The sequence below is a fragment of the Tachypleus tridentatus genome, chromosome 6 (genome assembly GCF_004210375.1).
Source record: "Tachypleus tridentatus isolate NWPU-2018 chromosome 6, ASM421037v1, whole genome shotgun sequence".
NCBI lineage: Eukaryota > Metazoa > Arthropoda > Merostomata > Xiphosura > Limulidae > Tachypleus > Tachypleus tridentatus.
The window spans coordinates 119,429,217-119,443,728 of NC_134830.1; the positions used below are offsets into that span (position 1 = coordinate 119,429,217).

The window sequence follows — 14,512 nt, forward strand, 5'->3', positions numbered from 1 at the left end:
TTATGTAATGGTGTATCGAGTATCTTTAATAAACGCTATTACAGAACAGATAGAATAATGTGAATTGAACTGACTGTATTTTATTTATAATTTTTGATAAAGATACTGCTTTCAAACTCTTTACACTTCGATTAATTAATAATAAAAAATAAAAGTTTTACACACAAATGATTTCATAGTACACTACAAGATGGCAGCAGCGTAGAACTATCACACGCACTCTCGGTATGGGATTTTGAGTTTGTGTTTTATAGTAGTACGTCGTGGTTATTTCTAACTTATTCGTTTAGTGTTGGGTCTCGGGACCAGAAATCGGTTGAAATGTGAATGTGAAGCCTTGGGACCAGAAATAGGTTGAAGTGTGAAGCTGGCTGAACTGTGAGAACTGAGAGGTACCTTTTGCTCTGATTATTTTATATTACTAAAGCAAAGAAATAAAGAGAGGGTAAACTTCTCTAAAACGTCGTGATGGTTTAGTGCTGGTTAGGTATAACTTCAAACTTAATCAACTCTTGCTTGTAATCGTACGAACTGAGTTTGGTAAGGGATATGAACTTATTGTTAGCGTAATAGTTATAAGAGCGAACTTTATATACACTCAGTGAACTTAAAGGAGAAGACAGCTAGTTGTAAGTATCAGAAAACGATATTTTTATATTTACAAAACAGTAAAAAAATAAAAAACAAAAAACCATTTATTTTAGATTCTTGACTGGAATTAAGCCATTAGATGAAAATTATGTCTCAGGCTAATTTTTAAGGTTCTTGACGATTCTGTAGTGATTCGGAAGTAAAACAGTTCAAAAGATTGAGGGAATAGAGGTCGACTCGAAAAGTGAAATATTTATTAAAAGATTATTTCTGTGTGATGAAAGCATATTCAATAACTGACATGAAATATTTCAAGTTCATATCATTTATGGAGAACTCTGTGTACGATTGAATGAACTTGGAACTGTGCAGAAAAGTTAATAGGGTGACGGACCCGTGCGCCTTAAATACATACAATTACCTAGTTAAGTTACATTCTCATAAATTTTCTCTTCATTAATTTGTCAACCCAGACATTACCTGAGCTTTTAGCACACAGAAATGCAATTTGCCATTCGCTTTGTGAATTATACCATCAAATTATTTTCTGTGTGATATGATTTGATATTTATGAAGTAACGTAAAAATCTTTCTTGTTGGATGAAAATTAACACCTTAAAAGGAAATAGGAGCTAGTTAAAAATGTCTTTAATTTTGATGTGATTTAGTCTTTAACCCTTAAACGGCAGCTATTATCAGCTGATGCTGCTACCTACAACATTCCCGTTGTTTAAGGGTTAATTCTAATTAATGCAGTCATGGCCGTAATTATTTCAACACTCCCTTAAACAATATGCTCGTATAGTCACACGAAACTCTGGGAAATTAACCGTTCTGCAACATAGCTTCATTTGGCCACAAATCGCAGAGCAATGAACCCTTTTACGTCCAAGCTTCAGTTACACATGAATGTCTTGGGAACTGACCACTTTACATCATATATTTTTGTAGGACATAAATCTTAGGGCAATTGATCACACTACATTCTAATCTTAGTTGCAAACCAAGGACTCGAGTGCAACTAAAATTAGAATGTAGTGTGGTTAATGCACAGAGATTTATGTGCAACGAAAAAAATGTAAAGAGTCTAATTGAATAGTGAATCATCTCTCCTACATCATGGTTTTAGTTGCACAAGAATCTTTGGATAATTAACCACTTTATATCATGGTTTTAGTTGCACAAGAATCTTTGGATAATTAACCACTTTACATCATGGTTTTAGCTGCACAAGAATCTTTGGATAATTAACCACTTTACATCATGGTTTTAGTTGCACAAGAATCTTTGGATAATTAACCACTTTACATCATGGTTTTAGTTGCACAAGAATCTATGGATAATTAACCACTTTACATCATGGTTTTAGTTGCAAAAGAATCTCTAGGTAATTAACCACTTCACACTGGATTGTTTTAGTTGCCCATAAATATGTGGGTGATTAACCCTTGTATTTGATTGTTATGATTTCCAATAAGTCCTGAGAACTCAAAAAAATCCTTTATTGAAGAACAGAGTTAACATTTTTGACAAATATTTTACTATTCTTGGATCTATCTTCATTGTGGGTTAAAATAGTAACAATGACTCAACCTTCTTTCTGGGTTATATTCATATACATGGCTCTATCTTCTATGTGTGTTATGTCAGTATTAATGGTTCTGTAGTCTTTGTGGGTTATGTTAATATCCATGGCTCTACCTTATTTGTGGGTTATGTTCATATCAATAGCTCTATATTCTTTGTGGGTTATGTTAATGCCCATGGCTCTACCTTTTGTGTAAGTTATGTTAATATTCATAGATCTACATTTTTGTGGGTTGTACGAGTATCCATGGCTCTATCTTCTTTATGGGTTATGTTAGTATTTAGAGATCTACTTCCTGTGTGGGCTATGTTAATATCTGTAGACATACTTTTTTATGGGTTACGTTAATATCCACGGCTCTATCTTTCTTGTGGGTTACGTTAGTATTCAGGGATCTTCCTCCTACGTGGGATATGTTAGTATCCATGGCTCTACCTTCTTTGTAAGTTACGTTAATATCCCTGGTTCTATCTTCTTTGTGGGTTTTGTTAGTCTCCATGGTTCTACCTTCTTTGTTGGTTATGCATAATTAAGAGAAACTTTACTGCTTACACAGTAGGAGTTAAAGCTTGTGTTGTTGAACTGTAAAAATTAGGCGTCACATTATAAAACAGTACAATAGTATTATAAAACAGTACAATAGTATTATAAAACAGTATTATAGTATTATAAAACAGTATTATAGTATTACAAAAGAGTACTAAAGTATTATAAAACAGTATTATAGTATTACAACAGAGTACTAAAGTATTATAAAACAGTATTATAGTATTATAAAACAGTACTAAAGTATTATAAAATAGTACTATAGTATTATAAAACAGTACTATAGTATTATAAAACAGTATTATAGTATTATAAAACAGTAATAAAGTATTATAAAGCAGTACAATCCATACGACTTACGACAACTTCACGTTTCTACTGAGATCTATATATTTCAGGAAACTCCATCCAAAGATAAAGCCCGGCATGACCGAGCGCGTAAGGCATGCGCTCGTAATCTGAGGGTCGCGGGTTCGCATGCGAATCGCGCTAAACATGCTCGCCCTCTCTGCCGTGGGGGCGTTATAATGTGATGGTCAATCCCACTTTTCGTTGGTAAAAGAGTAGCCCAAGAGTTGGCGGTGGGTGGTGATGACTAGCTGCCTTCCCTCTAGTCTTACACTGAAAAATTAGGGACGGCTAGCACAGATAGCCCTCGAGTAGCTTTGTGCGAAAATTCAAACAAACAATCCAAAGATAAATCGGTAATTTTATTAAAGATTCTGAGACAGGTGTACAACAACGCTTTCTATACGCTTATTTCTGGATGTACAGTTGTGATTCACAATGTATAATTGTGTTTACTGTTACAGGAATGCATATTGTATATTTTCGAAGCACATTAAATCTGTTAGGTCTCTTATGCTACTAACTTTAAAATGGAGGTTCACAATGTATTGGACACAGATAATTTGCTGTGGTTAAAGCTTTGAGATCTGTCTAAATATACTTATCGTTTGTCAATTAAATCCTTGATAATGGTTAAAGTGTCAAACTACAAGTGTCCATGATTTGTGTCCCATGCAATTTACGGTCGTTATTATGAGTGATGGAAGAAAATCCAAATTTTCGATGAGTTGGCGGTAGGCGCTGTTTCATCTATTCTATCATTTCAACATTAGGAACGGTTAGTGTAGAGACCCTTTGTGTAACTTCGTACAAACATTTAAAACAAACTAACCCAACCAGAGATATTTTGAAACTTGTATTCTGTGATGAAAGACAGATTCCAGATTATTATGAAGAGAGTAGCATCATCCGTCCTCTGATTTTATTACAAACACAATCTTACATCTGACTTTATCTGTTTATCAAGTTATAAGACGTCTGGGAAGTTTTTAAAAGCAATCCTCAAATATTGCAATGTTAAAAAAAGTATGTCAAAAATTCATCACGCCCCTACATTAATAAATATGGATTCTTGTGTCCACCATCTGCTTTTAAATGAATGAAAGGATGAGTTCAGTAATGAGATATGATACGCGGGTACACATTAGAATTCTACACGTGTTGTAATAATTACCTATTAAGTTCGTTAACAAAAAATGTTAAAAAGCTTAATTCTGTATTCATGCGCTAACGACACCAATATAATCGCTCGATCCCCCAAGGGGTTATTTTCATCCCTCCTGAGGGTCTCGCCCCACGTTTTGGAAAATGCTTAACGTATACGTTATCTAATTGAACCTATTATGCAAGATTATATATTTCCAGCAGTAATCATGAACTTCCTTACTAGAAAATCAGCTTTTATGGTGGTTGTTTACTTTCAACCAAGACATTTATAAATGTCCCCCAAAGCTGACAACAAAGGAATATAGTAGTTAAATTCATTTTAAAGTGGAAAGGTGTCAATATTCATCAACTAAAGTATCAACAAACACCATGTTGGTGACACTTTTTTTACGGTCTTAACATGAGTTGCCAGATGATTGTTAGCTCATTTCAGTGTCTTATTTCATGGTACAATAATAGCACGAAAACAATCGTTAAAACGAACCAAACTCTCTCCTGTTATCAAATCTCACATTTTTAACGCAAAATACAGTGAATTACAATTTCTTTTAAAAGAAAACCATAATTAGAGTAAAGCTATTTAGGATTCTTCAGGGTTATATTAAACTGGCAGATTTATCATTATGGGTTATAAATAATCTATTTAGGATTCTTCAGGGTTATATTAAACTGGCAGATTTATCAGTATGGGTTATAAATAATCGTATTTAGGATTTTTCAGGGTTATATTAAACTGGCAGATTTATTAGTATGGGTTACAAATAATCGAGATAAAATAGAGCCGTTTCCTCTTAACACGCACTTGTATTTATTTATTTTGTTTGGAATATTTCCTTTATATACTACTAGTACTAACAGAAATGTTATACGCCTTTAGAATTAAGAAAGAGTATATTGATAGAGATGTTAATCGTAAGGATAAGTGATTCGAGTTTTTATTATAGCGATTCAAGACAATAACCATAGATCTTTATTTCCTACAATATATGGGGCCTGGCATGGCCAAGCGCGTAAGGCGTGCGACTCGTAATCTGAGGGTCGCGAGTTCGCGCCCGCGTCGCGCTAAACATGCCGTGGGGGTGTATAATGTGATGGTCAATCCCACTATTCGTTGGTAAAAGAGTAGCCCAAGAGTTGGCGGTGGGTGGTGATGACTAGCTGCCTTCCCTCTAGTCTTACACTGCTAAATTAGGGACGGCTAGCACAGATAGACCTCGAGTAGCTTTGTGCGAAATTCCCAAACAAACAAACAAACAAAACCTACAATATATTAATGTTATTGTAGTACAGAAATAGGTCAAGGTTCATTGTTTTGAAATTCGTAGATTAAATTATTTAAGTGTGATGTGTAGTTACAACGAAGGAGAGCTCTGGTGTCAGAAAATAATAAATCGTTTTTTGTTGACAGACAAAAGTAAAAGGTTTTAACGTATGAATGTTAACCTCAGTGAAATAGTATTAAAATAGTCAAATAAATTGCACATATTTACATTTTAAAATCATACGCTATGCTTCTTATATTAATACAAAAGCTGAGAGACAGGAACGTGGTGAATGAAAAAATAAGATGAAGTTTTTGTACATTCAATATATCAAAGTTATGGTGTTTATGTGCACTATATATACATAGATATAGTTAACTATGATTGCAAAATATTTTATTCATTTCTAGGTCTTTTATTATTATTACACGTAAGTATAATGTTACTGCTCTTAAAATAAATTTTCGTAATAAATAACTTATTTTAATTTTGTAATATTTAGTTCATTTTGATTTTTTTAGCTCTTGGCAACAGTGAAACAGCTGTATCAGGACTTGGTAAAATGAACAAAGCTCCATTTCATTAGCAACCATTACTTTTAAGCAATACATATCAAATAAAAACAAATAAAAATCGAAAAACTAACTGACTGGCAAGATCAAGCCATTTTGTTACTTACAGGATTTTTGTAATTCTTTGACATAAATTAAAAATAATATTACGTACAAATGTGCACAAAATACAAGCAGCATTAACACAAATATTTGTTGTTCCTTTGTAAGTACGCTAATACAAACAAGGAAATTAATTTACCAGTAGAGATCATGAACTCGGGTGAATTATTCCATAAATTGTAACAGAGTTTCTATTAATATATGTATATACATTTCAAACTTTCTTAGTTCTGTTTTATTACTAAAATGAGTATTGAATGCTATGGCTGCTAATATTTAAGTAATTGTAATTTGTTTCTTTTAATAAACTTATAAAACTCAACATTATGGGTGTTTCACCACTTCTGTCGTTGTTTAGCTATAACTTTTTAGCTACATGATTATATTGCTATGAAAAAAACCTTTAAAGTGGCAAAATAGAAAACAAAACCCACTTAAAGTGAAATTCAGTAATGGTTATGTTACCAGTGAAGTTTTTAATGTTAAATGTCTTTATTCAGTTTAATTTATAATTATATTTGGCTTTAAATAAGAAGTAAATAACAGTTCTGTTTATCTTGTTAATTGTGGCTTTGAAGAATAATGAATAAATAATGTAAGAGATCAGAGAGATCTTTACTGTTATAATTGTGGCTCTATCTTCAAGGTTCAAACTTCTCCCAATGACGATTAAGGTTCCACCTTCAATATTCGAATTTTAACAAATGACAAATGAGGCTCCACCTTTAAGAATCAAACTTCTTCCAATGATAAATGAGTCTTCAACATTAAGATTCAACATTTGCTGATGAAAAATGAGATTCCACATTAAGACTCGAACTTAGACTTTAATAAATAAGAAGTGAGAATATATATATGCACAAGAACTCACCAGATATGTTATTCATAATTTAATTACTAATTTATTTACTGCTACAAGTTTGTGCTCTATGCTTATAAAAATTTTCACAACGAAATTATACAGATTTTACGTGAGAGTAAAATATTGATATATTGGGAAATTATTCTTTCTGATTCTTTCTAATATTTCGACATTAGTACATGCATGTCTATACGTTATGTAAGACTGGGTATTATTTCATTAGATAATAAGGAAACCTAACTGTTGTAAATTATTATTGTTTTAATTGTTTACTGATAAGATCGTGTCATCTGGAAAGAAACTAGAAATGGAATGAAAAATTCGAGCAGCTATTTTAATAATGTAATGATACTGATAACTGAATTTGCGATTGCACTTCTTACAAATTAGGATATTTTCTGCAACCATTTTTGTCATGTTTTGTTTATAAAAATCAATGTTGAAACCATTTTCCTATATTGTGTTTTGGTTGCCCAATGCAGATCATCAATGGCTTGTCTTGTTAAGTTTTGACTTTTAACAAGTTATACTGGCGAAGCGAATAATATTTCTCGAAATTGTTGACAAGTAAAGAATCCAAGAATAGATGAAACCTAACATTTTTCTACAGTCTCGTAGCAACACACATGTATAACTGTGATACGGGTTTCCAATGTGCACTTCTGCAACTGAGTTGTTTGTCTTAATATGATGACTAAAATTTCAAATAACGTCTGGGTAATTTACAGAGTTATGTCATGAAAAATTTTAGTGTTCACATTTCAAAAAAAATATTAATGACATCATATTACAAAGGTTCTCTAGAGTGAGAACTTTACGTATCAAAGAAAACTTCTTTAGGACGAGCACTTAACATTCCCAGGAAGATATTTTTCAAACAAACACTTAACATTCCAAGGAAGATATTTTTCAAACAAACACTTAACATTCCAAGAAAGATATTTTTCAAACAAACATTTAACATTCCAAGGAAGATATTTTTCAAACAAACACTTAATATTCCAAGGAAGATATTTTTCAAACAAGCACTTAATATTCCAAGGAAGATATTTTTCGAACAAACGCTTAACATTCCAAGGAAAATATATTTTTCGAACAAGCACTTAACATTACAAGGAAGATATTTTTCAAACATCCACTTAATATTTCAAGGAAGATATTTTTAGAACCAAACTTAACATTAGAAAGAGTGTGTTTTGTTTTTAGAAGAGGAAATTAATATTACAAAGTTTTTGTTTTTTTAAATCAAGCACTTAACGTTTCAAGGAAAATGCATTTAAACCACGTCCTTAAAATTCCAAAAAAACCCATTCTTGTGTGAAAATGTAACATTTAAAAGTAAGTTGTCTTGAAGAATTAACTTTAAATCTATTTCATTTTGTATTTATTTCTGTCTATAAACGAATAAGCATTTTAAGGAGAGAAGCAGGGATATATACCAGTTAGGAAGCTACTTCCACACAAATATAGGTTCAGTTCTGTTATAAATCATTTCATTATTATTGTCACAGGTTAGCTGTCTCTGTACACAGAAACATGTACAGCTATATAACATAGATACACGACTATTCCAAACAAAGACCAGAAGCAACATGGAACATCAATGAAACTCGAAAACGTTTTGCGAACTAACATCATCACTAGAAGTGATGAAAAACATGCTTTGTTTCATTAAAATTATTCTCATATCACCTCGATACTTCAGTGTCTAGATATTTATTTATCTTTTTTGTTCAAACATTCATCCATATCTGTTTAGCACACAAACGGATAGTTAAATAAGAATGAGTAGAGAGAATAGCACTTACGCCAATATCTACGTATAATGCAAGAAACAGAAAACAGCCGCTCTAAATGAGACAGTATAATTAGCGTGAATTGTCAGAAGAGTGGCGTATGTACTCAGAACTTATGAAATGAACGTTTATGGTTCTTTCTGTGTATGCACTCTTATTAATATCTTTATTCGCTCTGAATCTAAATTGAATATGAGCTGTAGAACTGAAACATTGTTGCATCTTGGAAGATGAAATCTGTCATTGTTTGAATAGTCACTGTTGCATTTTAGAAGGAGAAACCTGTCATTGTTTGAATAATCATTGTTGTATCTTAGGAGAAGAAACGTGTCATTGTTGGAACAATCATTTTTGTATCTTGGAAAAAGAAACCTGTCATTGTTTGGACAATCATTTATGCATCTTGGAAAGTGACTGAAACCTGTCATTGTCTGAACAGTCATTGTTGCATCTTGGAAGAAGAAACTTGTTATTGTTAAAACAATCATTTTTGCATCTTGGAAGAAGAAACCTGTCTTTGTTTGAACAATCATTGTTGTATTTTGGAAGAAGAAACCTGTCATTGTTGGAACAATTATTGTTGTACCTTGGAAGAAGAAACCTGTCATTGTTTGGACAATCGTTGTTGCATCTTAGAAGAAGAAACCTGTTATTATTGGAACAATCACTGTTGCACCTTAGAGAAGAAACCTGTCATTGTTGAAACAATCGTTGTTGCATGTTGGAAGAAGAAACCTATCATTGTTTGAACAATCATTGTTGCATCTTGGAAGAAGAAACCTGTCACTGTCGCATCTAAAAAGAAAGAACTGACATTGTTGGAACAGTCATTAAGTGGAAACCTGCTATTTCTTTCCTATAGTTGTTTACAAATGAATTTTAGGAGATATTAGTGACACAAAAATATAAACAACAAGAGAAATAATACACTTATGAATATTGTAATGACGTTAAGTTAACGTTATATTTGATCAGCATATATACTATTTCATAAAAGCACATCTCGAAACGTTCGTCCATGATTCAGTGGTTAGCTTGCCAGAACTGAAGATCACGCAAGACTCATGACCTGTTATCGCTGAAACGCGTTCTACACTTTGTGGCCGCAGGTGAACAATAGGAGTAACAATCATATCCATTTATTCGGTCAGAATAAAAGTAACTCACTAACTGTTTATGGTCTAATCTGTCCGAAATTAGGCACGACTGTTTACAGACAGCATTTGGAGCGCTTGTGAAAATATTCTAAACAAAGAAACCAAAAAACCTAAAACTGAATCCATTACTCGTATTTCGTTCAACTTTTAGTTGATTTATATCAAACCATCGTAACCATGCTTCAAAACCTGGAAACCTTAGTCTAGAGAAAAGAAGATAATGCCACATTTGATGTAAGAAAGGACCTTTGGAACGAGCTGAACAATATATGTAGCTCACTTTTCTCGTTAATAAATTTAAAATGAATGAAAACGTATAATGGAAGTAAGGTAAACTTTTTTTTTACAGGTACAAATAACTAAATGGTAAAATTATAGAAGTTAACCTGTTAAAGGTTTCTATAGAATTGTACATCTAGAACAGCGCCACCTATTTAGTTTCTAATTCAGTTAAATATTTCCCCCTTAAGTCAAACCTCACCGCACTTCTTTCATCTTCACGTGGTTAAGACACTCTACTTGTAATCTGAAGGTCGCGGGTTCGAATCTCCATCGCACCAAACATGCTCGCGCTTTCACCCGTGGGGGCGTTATAAAATGTGATGGTCAATCCCACTATTCGTTGATAAAAGAGTAGCCCAAGAGTTGGCGGTGGGTGATGATGATTAGCTGCCTTCCCCCTAGCCTTACACTGCTAAATTAGAGACGGCTAGCGCAGATAGCTCTCGTTTAGATTTGCGCAAAATTCAAAAACAAACAAACAAACCCTCTAGTCTTACATTGCTAAATTAGGGACGGCTATCAGATAGCCTCTGTGTAGTTTTGCGCGAAATTCAAAACAAATTCAAACACATTTTTCTTCTTCTGATAAGATCGGTCCACATGTTGTTTCTGTCAATAATATTGATCAATAAAAACGTACTTGTTGGGTAAATGATATGGGACAGAATGAGACGCCACCACGCCCATGAAACTGAACATTTACGTATGGTAATAAGTTTCAATATAAGTGTGAAAAATGTAAATAAATGAAACCTACCACGCCTACTTCCTCGACTCACCAAGTTTATTACACACAAATTGGCTGGTGAACAACGTGTAATATCAATACTGTTTCTTCCAGTAGTTGTTAGAGAAATACCAGTGTTTTATATTGAAATCTGTACTGGAACACTTCTTAAATAATTTAAAACATTAATACGAAATTGTTTTCAATAGGAAAGAATCCAGTTTAAATGTATAAAATCAAACGTATTTACAACAATAATCAGAATAGGTTTTCGGTCCATCATTTGTCTAAGACTCGACTTTAAAAATATCTGTACACAGAAAAAACTAGGGTTAAAGGTTCATGATAATTACATACAAAATTAAAATATGTACTTAAAAGGTCCTAGAATTGAATATTTGAAAAAATCTGTATCAAATATAAACTATGTGTATAATAAGTAAACCTGTTTATTATTGCATGTGAAATATAGACAATGGATATGGAAACAATACTAGTTATTATTATGTGTGGAAAATATAGACAATAGATGTGTAAACAATTCTGTTTATTGTTGTGCGTGAAATATAGACAATGGATGTGGAAACAACTATGTTTATTGTTATGCTTGAAATATAGACAATGGATGTGGAAACAGTTGTGTTTATTGTTGTAAATGAAATATAGAAAATGGATGTGGAAACAATTCATTTTATTGTTGTATGTGAAACATAGATAATGAATTTGAAATAAAGTCTTGGTTATTGTTGTATATGAAAAATATGGTATGAATGTCAGGCATGTTAGAATGTATGTTAACCATGCAGTCCAATTTACTGGAATAAATTCTGTAAAGTATACTGTTAATAAATATTACCAATAACAAAATGTATACACATTATTATTATTTACTTTTATTGTCTATTTGTTTTTCTACAGTGCGACGTTGTGTGCTTCGTCATTCATATCTCGCTGTGGCAAACGGAGGTTAAGATTGATAGATGATGTATCCCCACCGCAATGTGGGTCTACTTTACAGTCACCTCCAAAACCTATGATACATTTTATATCGCACATTATAGCCTGTACTCTGGAGATTCTTTCGATTCGTGCAGCATGTTTTACTTTTGTTTCGACTTGTTTATCTTTACAACAAACTACCATAAGTAAAAGGTTTGGATCTGACGTTCTTAACGCAGTTCTTCCTTTTGCTTTTGTTTCAATTTATTTAACTCTATTAGTATTAGTATTCTCCACATACATATATATATATTGTTGTTTTATTAAGGACATGTTTTATGACTTCTGTAAACTAAATAATACTTCTTTATTAATATATTATGTTGTTGTCGAGATAATTAGTAGCAACTTAGCTTCTATCAAGTTGGCCTTTAATGAACGGCGTACATTTCTTGTCTAAAGTACCCATGCTGATACAAATATACACATAACGAAATTATAGAACTAAAAACATGGCATCGAGCTAGAATAATGTTTACGAGTTTGTTTATTCAGGAACTGTGTAAGAGAAGTAGGAATTTGATCATTAGGAGAATCACTGAAGAAACTGTTAAGGACAAATTTCTCATGCACTGTAATACCGAACATCTGTTGATGATACGTTTCTGTAACTAGATTTATTACCGGATGTGAGAGCTAAGTTGGAAATACATTTCTTCATGTTTCTTTCTTTCTCAGACTGTAAACAAATAATGTTATGGAGAGAACACATTTTCAGCCTGTTGTCTTTTAGAGACAATAATATCAAAGTTACTAAAAGGTTGAGTTGTTGTGACAAAAGGTCAACTGACTACGGATAGTTGTTTCCTTGAACCAAGAGCTGACCAGAGTTTAAAAGAGACTCGTTAATGGCGCACGTGAAGTTAGAGTAACTTATATGAACTAATATTCTATTTTATTTTTCTTTCATTTTTTTTTCTTAAACTAGTAAACCTTCTGGTAGGTAAGGCCAAATCGAGGGTGTTCTCTTCATTATGGAACGACTTTCAGTTATGTTTAAATGATTTATATCCAACCTTTATATACGTACAAAACGTGTTTTGGACGTAAATTCCATAGTGACACGATATTTTATTACTAGGTATATGCTTGAAATAATTACTATAAACGTAAATATAACATCTATTTATTTTTTAAAGTCTACACCTGTCTATACATACAACTAGAGAGAAATGACCGATTTTATTTGCTTTCCTAGTTTATCATTCAAACTACCACGTGGGTTTTTTCTGTTGTTTTTTTTTCTGTGGCATCTTAGGATTGGTTGTATATTTCATTTAACTAAGTATCCATTTTGGAAGGCCTTAAATCCAACTTTAAAAGACAAGTTCTACTTATTCTTCCCAGTGGCTTGTTTATGGAAAATTTGTTTTAATTTATTTTCCATTAGGAGCAACCCCCGACAAATGAAAATTGGTAGTTTCAGAACTGAGCATTGTAGGTTTGGTCACTTATATGTTTCACCATTATTTTTACGTTGGCATGTAATGCTGACGTTATATTGACATGTAATACTAACAGTATATAAATCTGACAGATAGCGCATCCCCTCTTCTTTGGGGAGTCTACTCTTTCGGATACCTCTGTAACTAAGATACATCTTATCATCCCGACTTTTTTTAAAATTGTTTTTGTTGCATATTTCAAGTGTGCATTATTATTTGTTTTAGACTAAATAGAAAAAAAGAAAAATTTAGGATAGGGGTATGCTATCGATCGTAAACACAAACAAAAGTAGATGCCCTCCCCAGCACAAATGACTTTAAATAACCATCTTTATTGAGTATAGGCGGTGGAGTCAGGAGGCACTGGAGACACGTGCACTCTCTTTTTTAAGTAGTAGAGTGCTCCTCTTAAAAATAAAGCTATAATATTTCGAATGCAATAAAAACAGCACTCTCAGTCTACAACTGTAATGTCCGATTGTAGTTTCCAGCACTCTTATTGAGTCGATTTAATCTGGCATTTGTTTTTTGATAGTCCAATAGAATTACGAAAGGTGTCGCTTTTGTCATAAGGTGTTAGATACATATAGTAGATTTAGAGGCGCTTTAACTGGGGAGGGTTGGGGCGATTTATAGTTATCAGAGTTATTTTATTGCAGACTGTGGAGCTTTTGCGCGTAGAAGTCAGGCAGGCGGTCTGTGACGTAAAATTATCCTTATATAAAGTTAAGTAATTGCAACTGACATACTTTTTTATTTTTTTTTAAACAGAATATTCCAAATTAAGATGTAGCGTTGCCTTTCTTATGATAGCCAGGTGGTTAAGGCACTTGACTCGTAATCCCAAGGTCGTGGGTTCGAATCCTCGTCAGACCAAACATGCTCGTCCTTTCAGCCATGGGGACGTTATAATGTGACGGTCAATTCCACTATTCGTTGATAAAAGAGTTGGCGGTGGGTGGTGATGACTAACTGTTTTCCCTCTATTCTTACACTACAAAATTAGGGACAACTAGCGCAGATAGCTCTCCCGTCGCTTTGCACGAAATATCAAACCAAAGCCTTTCT

At 32.8% G+C, this 14,512-nt stretch overlaps 1 protein-coding gene across 3 annotated transcripts in view; it reads left to right on the forward strand.

Annotated features, from left to right (window-relative positions):
- The first annotated feature begins 252 nt into the window (after positions 1–252).
- The window catches only part of LOC143253443 (synaptotagmin-7-like), a 219,226-nt gene continuing 204,966 nt past the window's right edge, over positions 253–14,512 (forward strand). For 2 of the 3 annotated variants that reach the window (XM_076507341.1, XM_076507344.1), the window contains exon 1: positions 253–392. The gene's annotated coding sequence lies outside the window, so the exon portion shown is untranslated. Of the gene's footprint in view, positions 630–14,512 lie in introns of all 3 variants that reach the window. The other variant, XM_076507342.1, reaches the window with a different exon arrangement.